This window comes from Elephas maximus, chromosome 10, assembly GCF_024166365.1.
Source record: "Elephas maximus indicus isolate mEleMax1 chromosome 10, mEleMax1 primary haplotype, whole genome shotgun sequence".
In the NCBI taxonomy this organism is placed as follows: Eukaryota; Metazoa; Chordata; class Mammalia; order Proboscidea; family Elephantidae; genus Elephas; species Elephas maximus.
Window position 1 is genome coordinate 61,772,631 of NC_064828.1, and position 13,366 is coordinate 61,785,996.

Sequence of the window (13,366 nt, forward strand, 5' to 3'; positions counted from 1 at the left end):
ATGGAAGCGTAGTCAGATGCTTCTGGCAATCCCTCTTACAAAAAAATGCCTGAAAAAAAAAGTGAAATGATTATATTTATGACAAGCTAGGAGCCCTGAACATCAAAAGCAAAATTAGAAAATGGACTGAGCTGGAGGGGGAGGGAGAGACGGTTCAGAAGCAGAGAGGAGTTCCTGGACCTGAATCGCCAGGAACTCTCAAGCACCACTCCTGAGAGCAACAGTGGCAGGCTGGTGGAAGTGTTTAGCTACAGTTTCCTCAGGGAGAAACAGCTAGCTGCACAGCCGACTCACACCTCTGGAACCAGAGAAAGACAGGGCTCTCAGCAAAAGCTAAGTACTTGCATATATTTTACCGTGCCCCCAGCCCCCAAGCCAACTTCAGTAGCTGTTGATTTCCCCGGGCCTGAGATAGGTTCTGCTGAGTGCTCTGAGCCATTCTCCAGGCCTTCGAAAAGGAATAAATTCACAACTGGGGGAAAAGATAATCTGCCAGCTGCACTAAACTGGGGAGCTTGGGACAGAAGCGGCTCCTGTCCAGGCGTAAACAGTCCATGGACTTTGAATACATCTCCACCCTGCATGAACTTGTGTGCGCCTATTTCAGAAGAATAGGCCCTTGTTACCAGACTGCAACTGTTTCAGCTGTGTGGTAGAGAGGTAGGTGTTTGATGTTTGACACTACTTTGCCTACTAAACAGAGTCCTCACCTACACACATCAGGGGCCTAAGGACTGGTGGCTCCACTCAGGTCATGGAGCCACCAGCAACAGGGGTCCAAGGATAACTGGTACCTCCCAGTCCTTACAATCAAAAGCATTGGGTGCCCATGGTCCGTTTGCAGAACCCACCCACCTGTGCACTCTAGGGAACTGGGATGCGCTTTCCTCACAGGCACTCAGGGGATGGTTGTCAGCACTCTGCCTTGTTCAGAGCATGGCCTTCTGCTACAATCAGATACCTGTAACTACACCAATCACTCCTGGCCCTCTAAGACTGTAGGACAGAGTCTGTACCACACACTTGATGACCAACTACCTGGACACCTGAGCTGAATCCATGTAAGAAAAGGAAATGGACTTCTAGGCCCATACACATGATAACAGTTCTAGCCATCTGGTGACAGGACATTAGAGCTTCAAAGACAGAAATAATCATGCTAGTTCACTCAAGCAACCTATTTGGGCATATCAAAACAAAACAAAGCAAGAAGCCAGGATACAGAAAGCAAATATAAAATAAACAATACATTAACTTATAGATGGCTCGGAGACAACAGTCAATATCAAATCACATAAAGAAGCAGACCATGATCGCCTCAACAAGCTCTCAAAACAAAGAATCAAGGGATCTTCTGGATGAAGGTGCCTTCCTGTAATTACCAGATGCAGGATACAAAAGATTAATATACAGAACTCTTCAACACATCAGGAATGAGATCAGGAAGGAGATCAGGCAATACGCAGAACAAACCAAGGAGTATACAGATAAATTAGATGAAGAAATTAAAAAAGTTATTCAAGAGCATAATGAAAAATTTAATAAGCTGCAAGAATCCATAGAGAGACAGCAATCAGAAATTCAGAAGATGAACAATAAAATTACAGAATTGGACAACTCAATTGAAAGTCAGAGGAGCAGAATTGTGGAAGTGGAAGGCAGAATTAGTGAGGTGGAAGATAACACAGTTGGCTCAAATGTATTTGAAGAAAAAGCAGATAAATGAATTTTAAAAAATGAAGAAACCCTAAGAATCATGTGGGACTCTATCAAGAGAAATAACCTATGAGTGATTACAGTACCAGAAATGGGAGGGATAACAGAAAATACAAAGAGAATTGTTGAAGATTTGTTGGCACAAAACTTCCCTGATATTGTGAAAGATAAGAAGATATCTATCCAAAACGCTCATTGAACTCCACATAAGATAGCTCTTAAAAGACAGTCATCAAGCCATATTATAATCAAACTTGCCAAAACAAAAGATAAAGAATTTTAAGAGCAGCTAGGGATAAATATACAGTCACCTACAAAGGAGAGTCAATATGAATATGCTCGGACTACTCAGCAGAAACCATGCAGACAAGAAGGCAACGGGATGAATTATATAAAGCATTGAAGGAAAAGAATTGTTAGCCAGGAACCATATATCCATCATGACTGTCTCTCAAATATGAAGGTGAAATTAGGACATTTCTAGATAAATGGAAGTTTAGAAAATTTGTAAAAACCAAACCAAAACTACAAGAAATATTAAAGGGATTGTCCTGGTTAGAAAATCAATAATAACAGATATCAATCCAAGGCTAGAACACAGGACAGAGCAACCAGATGTCAACCCAGATAGGGAAGTCACAAAAATAAATCAAGACAAAAAATTGCTCAAAACAGAGAAGAAGCCATGTCATTATGTAAAAGAAGACAACATTAAAACAATAAAGAGGTTTTTTAAGGAACATAGTCATAGATCTTTCATATGGAGAGGAACACAAGGTGATATAAAGAAATAAAATTAGGTATAAACTTAGAAAATATTAAGGTAAACACAAAGGAGATTAACAATCCTACTCATTAAAATACAAGAAAAAAAATAGAGACTCAGCAGAGACAAGTTCAACAACGAATAAGAGGAAAAGGCAATATATAAAGATACAAAAATTAAGTGGGAAAAAGAAACTGTCAACAACACACAAAAAAGACATCAAAATGACAGCACTAAACTCATAAAAAAAAATCCAAAGTGGTTGTACTATTTTACATTCCCACCAGCAGTGTATAAGTGTTCCAGCCTCCCCACAACCTCCCCAACATTTATTATTTTGTGTTTTTTGGATTTATGCCAGCCTTGTTGAGATAATATGGTATCTCATCTTAGTTTTGATTTGAATTTCTCTAGTAGCTAATGATCATATTTCCTCATGTATCTGTTAGCAGCCTGAATGTCTTCTTTGGTATTACACTGAATGTAAATGGACTAAATGCACCAATAAAGAGACAGAGAGTGGCAGAATGGATAAAAAAACACGATCTGTCTATATGCTGCCTACAAGGGACACACCTTAGACTTAGAGACACAAACAAACTAAAACTCAAAGAATGGAAAAAAATATATCAAGCAAACAAACAACAATCAAAAAAGAGCAGGAGTGGCAATATTAATTTCTGACAAAATAGACTTTAAAGTTAAATCCACCACAAAGGATAAGGAAGGACACGATATAATGATTAAAGGGACAATACACCAGGAGGATAGAACCATATTAAATATTTATGCAACCAATGACAGGGCTGCAAGATACATAAAACAAACTCTAACAGCATCGAAAAGTGAGATAGACAGCTCCACAACAATGCTAGGAGACTTCAACGCACCACTTTTGGTGAAGGACAAAACATCCAGAAAGAAGCTCCATAAAGACATGGAAGACCTAAATGTCACAATCAACTAACTTGACCTCATAGACATATACAAAACACTCCACCCAACAGCAACCAAGTATACTTTCTTTTCTAGTGCACATGGAACATTCTCTAGAATAGACCACACATTAGGTCATAAAGCAAGGCTTGGCAGAACCCAAAACATTGAAATATTACAAAGCATCTTCTCTGACCATAAGGTCATAAAAGTAGAAAAAGCAGGGAAAAGAAATCAAACACTTGGAAACTGAACAATACCCTGCTCAAAAAAAGACTGGGTTATAGAAGACATGAAGGATGGAATAAAGAAATTCAGAGAATCCAATGAGAATGAAAACACTTCCTATCAGAACCTTTGGGACAGAGTGAAAGCAGCACTCAGGGGTCAATTTATATCAATAAATGCACACATTCAAAGAGAAGAAAGGGCCAAATTCAAAGAATTATCCCTACAATTTGAACAAATAGAAAGAGAGCAACAAAAGAAACCCTCAGGCACCAGAAGAAAGCACGTAATAAAAATCAGAGCAGAATTAAATGAAATAGAGAAAAGAAAAATAATTGAAAGAGTTAACGAGGCTAAAAGCTGGTTCTTTGAAAAAAATCACCAAATTGATAAACCACTGAGCATATTGACAAAAGAAAAACAGGAGAGGAAGCAAATAACCCAAATAAGAAATGAGATGGGTAATATTACAACAGACCCAAGTGAAATTAAAAGAACCATATCAGATTACTACAAAAAATTGTACTCTAACAAATTTGAAAACCTAGAAGAAATGGATGAATTTCTAGAAACACATTACCTACCTAAACTAACACAAACAGAGGTAGAACAACTAAATAGACCCATAACAAAAGAAAAGATTGAAAAGGTAATCAAAAAACTCCCAACGAAAAAAAGCCCTGGCCTGGACAGCTTCACTGCAGAGTTCTACCAAACTTTCAGAAAAGAGTTACCACCACCACTACTAAAGCTATTTCAGATCATAGAAAAGGAAGGAATACTACCAAACTCATTCTATGAAGCCAGCATATCCCTGATACCAAAACCAGGTAAAGACTCACAAAAAAAGAAAATTACAGACCTATATCTGTCATGAACTTAGATGCAAAAATCCTCAACAAAATTCTAGCCAATAGAATTCAACAACATATCAAAAAAATAATTCACCATGACCAAGTGGGATTCATACCAGATATGCAGGGATGGTTCAACTTTAGAAAAACAATTAATGTAATCCGTCATAGAAATAAAACAAATGACAAGAAACACATGATCTAATCAAAGGATGCAGAAAAGGCATTTTACAAAGTTCGATACACATTCATAATAAAAACTCTCAGCATAATAGGAATAGAAGGAAAATTCCTCAACATAATGAAGGGCATTTATACAAAGCCAACAGCCAACATCATCCTAAAAGGAGAGAGTCTGAAAGCATTCCCCTTGAGATCAGGAACCAGACAAGGACACCCTTTATCACCACTCTTATTCAACATTGTGCTGGAGGTCCTAATCAGAGCAATTAGGTTGGATAAAGAAATAAAGAGCATCCAGATTGGTAAGGAAGAAGTTAAAGTATCTCTATTTGCAGATGACATGATCTTATACACAGAAAACCCTAAAGAATCCTCAAGAAAACTACTGAAACTAATAGAAGAGTTCAGCAGATTATCAGGATACAAGATAAACATACAAAACTCAGTTGGGTTCCTCTACACCAATGAAAACAACACCAAAGAGGAAATCACCACATCAATACCATTTACATTAGCCCCCAAGAAGACAAAAAACTTTGGAATAAATCTTACCAGAGACATAAAAGACCTATACAAAGAAAACTACAAGATACTACTGCAAGAAACCAAAAGAGACCTACATAAGTGGAAAAACATACCTTGCTCACGGATAGGAAGACTCAACATTGTGAAAATGTCCATTCTACCAAAAGCAATCTAGAGATACAATGTAATTCCGATCCAAATTCCAATGACATTTATTAATGAGACGGAGAAACAAATCACCAACTTCTTATGGAGGGGAAGAGGCCCCAGGTAATCAAATCATTACTGAAAAAGAAGAACAAAGTGGGAGGCCTCACTCTTTCTGATTTTAGAACCTACTATACCACCACAGTAGTCAAACCACCACAGTAGTCAAAACAGCCTGGTACCGGTACAACAACAGATACACAGACCAATGGAACAGAATTGAGAATCCAGACATAAACACATCCACATATGACAGCTGATATTTGACAAAGGCCAAAAGTCAGTTAATTGGGGAAAAGACAGTCTGTTTAACAAATGATGCTGGCATAACTAGATATCCATCAGCAAAAAAACAAAACAAGACCCATACCTCACACCATGCAGAAAAACTAACTCAAAATGGATCAAAGACCTAAATATAAAATCTAAAATGATAAAGATCATGGAAGAAAAAATAGGGACAATGCTAGGAGCCCTAATACGTGGCATAAACAGTACAGAAAACATTGCTAACAATGCAGAAAAAAACTAGATACCTGGGAGCTCCTAAAAATCAAACACCAATGCTCATCCAAAGACTTCACCAAAAGAGTAAAAAGATTACCTACAGACTGGGGAAAAGTTTTTAGTTATGACATTTCTGATCAGTATCTGATCTCTAAAATCTACATGATGCTGCAAAAACTCAACTACAAAAAGACAAATAACCCAATTAAAAAATGGGCAAAAGATATGAACAGGCACTTCACTATAGAGGACATTCAGGTAGCTAACAAATACATGAGGAAATGCTTACCATCATTAAATAAGAACTGCAAATCAAAACTACAATGAGTTCCACCTCACTCCAACAAGCCTGGCATTAATCCAAAACACACAGAATAATAAATGTTGACGAGGTTGTGGAGAGACTGGAACACTTATACACTGCTGGTGGGCATGTAAAATTGTACAACCACTTTGGAAATTGATTTGGTGCCTCCTTAAAAAGCTAGAAATGGAATTACCATATGATCCGGCAATCCCACTCCTTGGAATGTATCCTAGAGAAGTAAGAATGTTTACACGAACAGATATATGCACACCCATGTTCATTGCAGCACTGTTTACAACAGCAAAAAGATGGAAGCAACCAAGGTGTCCATCAAAGGATGAATGGATAAATAAATTATGGTATATTCACACAATGGAATACTACGCATTGATAAAGAACAATGATGAATCCATGAAACATTTCATAATGTGGAGGAATCTGGAAGGCATTATGCTGAGTGAAATTAGTCAGTTGCAAAAGGACAAATATTATATGAGACCACTATTATAAGAGCTCGAGAAACAGTTTAAACAAAAAGAAAATATTCTTTGATGGTTACGAGAGTGGGGAGGGAGGTAGAGAGGGAGAAGGGCATTCACTAATTACATAGTAAAAAAGAGAAGAACTATTTTAGGTGAAGGGAAAGACAACACACAATACAGGAGAGGTCAGCCCATCTGGACTAAACCAAAAGCAAAGAAGTTTCCTGAATAAACTGAATGCTTTGAAGGCCAGCATAGCTGGGGCGAGGGGTTGGGGACCATGGTTTCTGGGGACATCTAGGTCAATTGACATAATAAAATCTATTAAGAAAACATCCTGCATCCCTTTTGAGAGTGGCGTCTGGGGTCTTAAATGCAAGTAGCCATCTAAGTTACATCAATTGGTCTCAGCCCACCTGGAGCAAAGGAGAATGAAGAACACCAAAGACACAAGGTAATTATGAGCCCAAGAAACAGAAAGGACTGCATAAACAAAGACTATATCAGCCTGAGACCACAAGAACTAGATGGTACCTGGCTATAACTGATGACTGCTCTGACAAGAAACACAGCAGAGAACCCCTGAGGGAGCAGGAGAGCAGTGGGATGCAGACCTCAAATTCTTCTAAAAAGACCAGACTTAATAGCCTGACTGAGACAAGGACCGTGGAGGTCATGGTCTCCAGACCTTCTGTTAGCCCAAGACAGGAACCATTCCCAAAGCCAACTCTTCAGACAGGGATTGGACTGGACTATGGGATAGAAAATGATACTGGTGAGGAGTAGCTTCTCGGGTCAAGTAGACACATGAGACTATGTGGGCAGCTCCTGTCTGGAGGGGAGATGAGAGGGCAGAGGGGGTCAGAAGCTGGCTGAATGGACACGAAAAGAGAGAGTGGAGGGAAGGAACGTGCTGTCTTATTAGGAGCATATAGCAAGGTGTATATAAATTTTTGTATAAGAGACTGACTTGATTTGTAAACTTTCACTTAAAGCACAATAAAAAAAATTTTTTTTAACTATGTAAATAAACATGAAATTGTTAAACCCTTCAACCAAAAAAAAAAGAAACAAGAGCCAGGAGGATAGCGCATCCTTTTGACCTGAGGTCCCTGTGCTGAGAAGCAACTAGACCAGGGGAAGATTGATGACAAGGACCTTCCCCTCGAGCTGGAACCCTGAATTCTGACCCCTATCCTCCTAAACTGTGAGGGAATAAATCTCTCTTTGTTAAAGCCATCTACTTGTGGTATTTCTGTTGTGGCAGCACTAGATGACTAAGATATGGTTTTGTGTGAAATGAAGCAGGATGTCAACACAAAGTCTGGGTAATTCAGGTGAGAAAAATGTTTATGAGACAAAAAGAGTACTATTACAACTTCCCCGTTTTACAGGTGAAGAAACAGAAATCCAATAAGACTATGCACTTGACTGTCTGGCACATGGCTGGTGAGTAGAGAGCTAGAACTACAGCCACGTTCTCTGATGTCTGTTTCAATGTTCTTCCCAATTCTTTACTTCTCAACCTAGTTTATACCTAGTCCCAGGGGTTCACAGAAGAGCCACAGAGGGCTCAAAGTCACAGGATAAAGCCAGAGCTTCAAATGTACTTGGAAGGTTGCAAGGAATATATTATTTTATTTATAGCATTCTAATATTTAAATGTACAACAATACAAAAATAGTACAAATTTTAGATTTTTTAATTGCATGAATTTTTCAAAATACGACAGACTTCAAAGAAAGGTTGTACTTGCAGGATTCTCTTTGGACCACCCTGCAGGTTGCTGAGAGGAGCATAATACAATTGCACTCTGCAGCTGGGACACATCAGTGCTTGCTCCCAGGAATCATTGTGCTCCATGAAGTGAAGCAAGCTCTCCTCACCCGCCCTCCCTCAAACTGAGTGTGACCCTGAGGAGCAGGCTTGGAAGAGGAATCCTGCGGGAGGGGATTCATGCTGGAGAGTGGGTCACTTCTGTCCAAAAGGAATGAGGTTAACTTACAGGACAAGTGGAGGAAGCGCAAGAGAAGCCCTTTGGGAGAGCTACAAAGCAACTGTTAAGTCTCCAGAAAAAAAGCCATTTTCAGAAGTGCTAAAATCCAGAAGAACAGAAATGTTTTCCAGCACTGCAATTATAAAGGCCTGTGTTTGTTCTTAATGAAAAAGAGGAGAGGCTCGCTCAGCCAGCAATTATTTTAAAGGATACCAGTGGACAGGAGGAAGACTTGAATCTCAAACACATGGCAAGACCCAAGGGAACACAGAACTTTCCTACAACGGGACCACACAAGACTAGAGTTTAGGAATGTAAGGTACACAGTCCTCAGGACAGGGCTGTCTCACTGCTCCCTAGATCAAAGCAGTTGTGGTGACTTGGAATCTTTGGTTTCAACTTCTAAGGCTCTTGCCTCTACATTCAACCATCGCATACTCTATGCTATAGCTTTTTTTCTCCCTCACAGTTTTTCCTTGCTCTTCACCTGGTGCTTCATCTTCTGTTCTTGCTTCAGACTACTTTATCTTCATCACGTCTCCCCATATGTGTGAGTGGTTCTATGCCCTGGATCACTAATAGGTCACATATAACACATGGATTTGTTGTTATTGTTGTTGTTAGTTGCCTCGAAGTCAATTCCAGCTCATTGCCACCTTATGTATAACAGAATGAAAAGTTGCCTGGTCCTACACTGTTTTCTGGGACATATTAGCAGCTCAGTAACTTGTCTTTCCTTGTTTTCATCAGTTGTATTTATCAGATCAGAAATAAATCTTTGGAAAACATCTTTGCCTAGAGAAAACTCTCCCTCTTTTGTCTGGTTAATTTTTCCCCTTGTATGCAATTTTTTAAAAGCTATTTGCTGCCTTCCCAGAATGTTAAATGTGTTTGATTTTTTAAATTTCTATGAACTTATCAGTCATAGAACATCAACTATCATCGGTAAAGCAAAAGTTAATACGACTGAGAATTATCAACTTACAAGCTTTAGAAAGGCAGTTTAATCACCATGATAATCACCAGACTCGGAGGACTGAGAATAGAGGGTAGGGGTGAGATGCCAGACTAAAGCAGGCCTTAAACTAAAGCCTGCTTACTGAAGAGTAAGACCCCATCCTGCACCCAGAATGCTAACAGGCAGGCACACACCTCTTGGTAGGAGACTGGGGGATTCTGGTAAAAAACTGAAGGCCCCCAGAGAAAAAGACCTATAGATCCTGCTCTTTAAGGCTTCCCTGGCCCAAAAGAAAAAAGTCTGCTTATAACCTGGTCACTGTACAGGGAAGCCCATCCTATGTTCATAGAGTTTTCTATCAGTGATTTTATGTCTCACATTTAAATGGAAAAGACAGCCAAATATCACTAGAAATTTGAGGAAAGCCTTCAGCATGAAAGTGCCTTCATAAAAACAAGTAGAAAAAAAGAACTTGGAGGAAAGAGATATACTGCAAGGAAAGGAAAGGAGAAAACTTTTTAAGATCCATATTTAATGTCCTCAGAAAGTGAAGAGAATGTTGTGTACCCATGAACCAGAAACAAGAAGCTATTAAAAAAAAAAAAAAATAGCAACAAGGGTATAAGAAAATTATGGAAATTTAAAAGCATATATGAAAGAAAAGAAGAAAAATTTAGTAAAGAGTGGAACATAATCTCAGCCAAGGAAATTTCCCAAAGTAACAAAAAGATTTAAAAAATGGAAAATAAGAGATAAAGAATAAAATTAGAGAATTAGTTCGAAGGATGCAACACTGAAATAGTAGGAGTTCCATTAAGAACGAACAGAAAAAACAGAAGGGAGGAATTATCAAAGAAACTACATGAAAAATTTTCAAACTGAATGGACAAGTATTCAAATGGAATGGCCCCACCATGTTCCATGAATGAAGAAAGACCCACACCAGGAATAAAAAAGGAGTCTAAAAGTGTCCAGGAAGAAAAAGAAGGGGGAGTAGGGTAGGGCAAAAGTAAGCATAAGACAGGAGAACCGTGAAACATAGAATTCAACATACAAGATGGGTAAAGTTCCAGGATATCAGCTGTGCTTCAAGCCTAGAGCTCAACCAGGCTACAGTAGACCAAGAGGGCAGAGAGCTCCAGGAAGAAGGCTGCAGAGCGAAACAGTGGAATTGATAGAATAAATGGTGCGATTGAGCATTTTTAAAAAAAAGTGATAGGCGTTTGACAGCTCTGTTGAAGCAATTGGGACATACAACAATAGATACATAAGCAAACAATTGAAAAATAAGATATTGCTAATTCCAGAAAAAATTAGAAGAAACATAAGTGGGACTGCATCACTAAACAATTGACTTTAAATTTCACTGACTATCCTGGAATCTACCTGGAAAAAAACAATATTAGTATAAAAAAAAAAAAAACATATTATGTTTGGCTCACCTTGGCTCAGCAATGTACAATATTTAAATAGTCATAATAATGCAAATACTAATTATTTAACCAAAATTTGTGGCGTAACTACCTGGTAAGGTAGCTAAAATCTTTGGTACTATCTGATTGTTTATGTGCACATATTAGTTGGATGAAAGTAAAAGTTAATTTTAAAGTGAATAGGAAATAAAGCATAATTATCCAAAGGGTATAAAGTTTCAATTCAGAAGTAAAATATGAAAATATACATACAAGGGGACTTACTGCTCAGCGATTGACTTTAAATTTTGCTTATTATCCCAGAACGTTGTTCTCAATCTGAAAAAAAAAAAATTTTCAAACCAAAATTGTTGTGTTTCCATTAACTCACAAGTAAGAATAAAATATTGTTTCTGTTTTGTTGTTATATTTAGTAATTAATGTAACTTCCTAGTGGTTCTTACCTTTTAGTTTAAACAACTATAGTAAAATGCCACAAATCTAGGTGGTCGTCATACGAACAAAAAATACACGAAAAACTTGAAATATACCAAATATAAGTCAAATATGTAAAATGTCATATATGAATCAAGACTACTCCTGCAAAATAATAAAGCTCCTTTCAACTTATATGGTTGTACTTCCTTGGTTATGAAGTTCTACCTATCCTAAAAAGAGAGAGAGAAAGAATTTGCAAATTTCAACATGAGGGTGCATTCTATTTTATCTATAAAAATACTCAAACAAACCACCAAGAACTGCTATTATGGCCTTCTTTAGTTCAAACATTGGCTAAGAAACTACCATATACTCGGTATTGTGCTAGGTGGGTGAGAACCAGAGAGTTCCTGCACTCTAAGCTTCATTCCCTACCCTTCTTCCAAGTCATGAAGCATCCTCCTTAGGTGCCTGAATTGGGTATTGACCTTCTGTTTTAATGAAGGAACTCAATAGCATCTGTTCTAGAGTATAGTTTTTCTAAGGAAATGAGTGAGGGAAAAGTCAGCCCACCACTGAAATAGATGAAGCCTTACCAAGAATCACCTCTACCATTCTTCAACAAAATAAAATTGAAGGGTATAATTTTACTCTAAAAAAAAAACCCAAAACCCCTATTCTCATCAAAAAGTATGTAGCTTCGACCTACTTAAAAGAGATGCTTACTCCCGGTTTTCTGCCCTACTCTCTTGGGAATTCTTTGCTGGTCAGTGTTTCAAATTTAAGAAAATGACATAATATACTAGCTTATTCTAATCCTTTTGTTTAAAAAAAGAAAGAAAAGAAAAAAAGTAACAACTACCTTCACCACCTCCACCTTGCCCAGGCTCACTCTCTTATGTCAAGACCAGTTTTGACATTTAAACATCTGACTTTAAAACAATCCACTTAGAGAAATGGTTAAGCAAGCTCCTCCCTCTTTATTCCTACCTTCTCCCTGTGTAAAGAGTGAATAAGGACTAAGCCATATCCTGTTCTATATGCTAGTAAGGTAGCCTTGAGCAAGTCATTTAACCACTGTTAAGTCTTGGTTTCCTTGTCTAAATAAAGGGGAAAATAAACATATCTCATAAGATTGTTGTGATGATCAAAAAAGATGATATATGTAAATCTAACGCAATATAGAGCTCAAAGCAGGGACTTCATAAATGTCAGTCCCCTCCCCTGAGGATCCAGAGCTGTTAGCAGCTTGCCTGAACTATGTGCCAGCTTCCAATATGCCCAGCCACATGCCCTGATCAAAGTCATCCCAGAACTCACTCGTTTTGGAGTTACAGGTTGGCACAGGAGAAGTTCATACCCTCCCTAGTTTCCCACCTTTATGCAGTCCACCCTCAAGGGCAAAACAGTCAAAGAACAGTACCTGAGAGCTTGTTGGAGAAGAACCCCAGCACCACAGTGCCTGCTGTTCTAGCAGCACCTACATCATAGGATGTTCAACAAAAGAAAGCTGCCTGCCCAACCCCTGCAATTCTACTTATTTTGCCCTCAATAACGAAAAGTAAAGAAGTCTTCAAACCAAAGCTCAATTTCTTAAATATAAGTGACTTAACCATATGACATGACCTTTCTCCATGGTCCCAAAGAACCCACACAGCTCCTCTGAAAACCATTTTTCCAGTACAGAGCATATTCACATGCACCTGCCTCTATAGCCACATTGATCCTCACCATTTATCGAAAGAGGCACAGCACAATGATGTATCCTTAGGACAAAGAGCCAGAGATGTTATTTATATGAAACAATTACACAGCACTTACTCTGTTCCAGGTGCTGTCTTAAGCATTTTA

General features: G+C 38.3%; 1 long non-coding RNA gene across 5 annotated transcripts in view; it reads right to left on the bottom strand.

The window, feature by feature from the left end:
- The window catches only part of LOC126084024 (uncharacterized), a 189,343-nt gene that overhangs the window by 151,993 nt on the left and 23,984 nt on the right, over window positions 1-13,366 (bottom strand). For 4 of the 5 annotated variants that reach the window (XR_007518907.1, XR_007518908.1, XR_007518911.1 and 1 more), the window contains exon 2: window positions 11,363-11,416. This is a non-coding gene — a long non-coding RNA (uncharacterized LOC126084024). Of the gene's footprint in view, window positions 1-11,350; window positions 11,417-13,366 lie in introns of all 5 variants that reach the window. The other variant, XR_007518909.1, reaches the window with a different exon arrangement.